This window comes from Otolemur garnettii, unplaced genomic scaffold, assembly GCF_000181295.1.
Source record: "Otolemur garnettii isolate 467f Iridium unplaced genomic scaffold, OtoGar3 scaffold00040, whole genome shotgun sequence".
NCBI lineage: Eukaryota > Metazoa > Chordata > Mammalia > Primates > Galagidae > Otolemur > Otolemur garnettii.
The window spans coordinates 10898270-10900716 of NW_003852435.1; the positions used below are offsets into that span (position 1 = coordinate 10898270).

The 2447-nt window shown below is 40.8% G+C and overlaps 1 pseudogene; it reads left to right on the plus strand.

The window, feature by feature from the left end:
• Positions 1-1661: 1661 nt before the first annotated feature.
• LOC100941972 lies at positions 1662-2387 on the plus strand (annotated as a pseudogene).
• The last annotated feature ends 60 nt before the right edge of the window (positions 2388-2447 follow it).

Here is a 2447-nt window from a genome sequence, read left to right on the forward strand (position 1 = left end):
GATACTTGATTCCCTCATTCAGGGTTGAACAGGGACTCCACCCCCATTTCCTAGGCCTGGACAATTTCATGAAGGAACTGTATCCATGTAACATGCTCATACACCTTGAAAAAAGTGTTTTTCCATCTACCACGTCTTGGCCAAATATAACTCTGGAGGCTATATATATACCCCTAGACCTAGAACCCAGGCCAAGATTTTCTGACTTGGGTCTTTCCCTCTGCCAGAAACTCTGGTGCTTTTTATTCCTTCTATATTCCTCTCTGGCTAAAAAATCCTATCTTACCACTGATCTGTGGTCCAGTGGGTTCACTCATTGAATTCTTGAGACCAAGAACCTACTGAAGAAGGAAATTCTGGTAGCAGAACCATGAAACAATATAATGAACATAAAATGGAAGTAAAGCGCATATTTTTGGATTGAGTATTATGTGTTAATTTTAGTTGTCATGAGCTTGAGACTCATTGACGATGAATAAAGTCTGACAATTGAACATATGGGTCCGTTAGTTAGTACAGATGTCCAAATGCCAGGTAGATAATTGGAAGGAATCAAAATGTTGTAATTAACAAACACTACATGAGTAAATGATTTCAGTAATATTAATAGAAAAATTCCTGCATAAAAAAGTGATGATCCAGTGAAAAAAATCATTCTACACCATTTTTGTGGGATTTTCAGGGAGAGATAGGGCAGAGAAACTTAAATAAACAAGAGGAAGAATACCAGGAGTCTGAGTCATGACGTTTTCACAGTATGAGTTTAATAAAGAAAGAATTAGTTGTAAATATCATCAAATATAGCAGCAATAGCAAGTAAATAAGCCCTGGTAATGTGTTTTGAATTAGCTATTAGGAAATGTCACCAGAGGAATGTAGATGTAAAGACAGAAGCCACATTGCTACCCACTGAAAAATGAACAGAAGATGAGCCAATGGAGGTAATGACCAGTGTTTACACCTCTGAGCATTTGGATAGCCCATATATTTCTCATTTGGGGCTCTCTTGATTCTTTGTTTGTGAAACAAGATTTTTCCTCTAGTGCCTAATACAACTCTTCTTTGCCTGAAGAAGTTGTCAGAGGTTGCTTTTTCCTAAGCTTGTGGATTTTTATGCTACAAAAGTGTAGTTTGGTGACTACTTAAAGACTCAAGGGCCCTTACTGTAGTTTCCTGGTCTCTCTCTACATGTAAATTTCTTCTCTCATATGACCTACCCTGAAATTTTCTGGTCACTTTGATGTCTCACACTTCAACATCTGTCTCTTCAACTATCCAGATTTCTGGGCTCTATTTGGGGACCTATCCCTGAATCTCACACGTGGAACTAGATCTAGGCCAAAACCCTAAGAAATGATACTTCACATCTCATTTGTTTCCCTTTCCTCAGGAACCACCATAATTTTTTTTTTTTTAAATACTTTGTCATGAATTTTTTTTAACATACTTTGTCATGATTTGTCTTTTGTTGATTATGTTATGACAGTAACTATACCCTGCTATATTACTCACTTCTGGCCAAAAGTAGAAGTACTTTCAAAAATTTGATTGTTAAATGAATGAGAAATACACAGTAAAAATTTTTAGGGCACGTAGTGTTTGGAGAGAAACAGAAAGGCCTCAGCCTCCTCTAAGGGAAGGGCTCAGTTTCCTGAAGAGAGTGAGAGAAGGAGCTGGGGTCTGGAGAGACAGGCCAGGATGCAGACAGCAAAACAGTCATGCCCAAACACATTCATCCTCCTGGATTAACAGTGGAAGTCCTAGAGCTCTGTGTCTGCCTTACTACTGCAAACCTCCCTATCAGTAAGAACAGAAGAGGCCCCATGGGCCTCACCAATGGCTTTACTGACCTTGACTCCCACACGGAAGCTCTCTCCATAGTGAAGAACTATAGAACCTTGATCCTCCATTTAGCATTGATGGAAAGGTGGTAGCTGTAAACCTGGCCACTGGAAAATGAAGAAATGATTCTGGGGATCATTCTGACCACGTGCATTACTATCAGGGTGATAAAGATGTCCGGGATAGGAGGGGAGGTGGCAGAAATTCAGACTGGTCATCAGATACAAATCAACAAGGACAGCAGTCGTCATGTGACTGATTCACATGATGCACATGATTCTGCTACTGGCTACTATTGTGACCCCTTGCAGCAACTTATTATGACTCCAATACCCAGCAAGAAGTCTATGAGCCCCAGGACCCTGGGTCACCTCAGGAAGAAAAGATCGAGGAATAGAAACCCACCAGTCGGGGAAAGTCAAAGGATACCCCTAAAAGGAAAAGCAAGGAGAAAAAAAGGACTGCCAAGGTTTCAGGAAAATACCAACGAAGGGAAAGACTCCCACGGGCCATCTTTAAGAAGCTCCTGCCACCCCTGCACCTGAGGCGGTAAAGACAAGATGCCTCTTGGATGAATATGGAGGACACAGTGACCACCAAGAGGC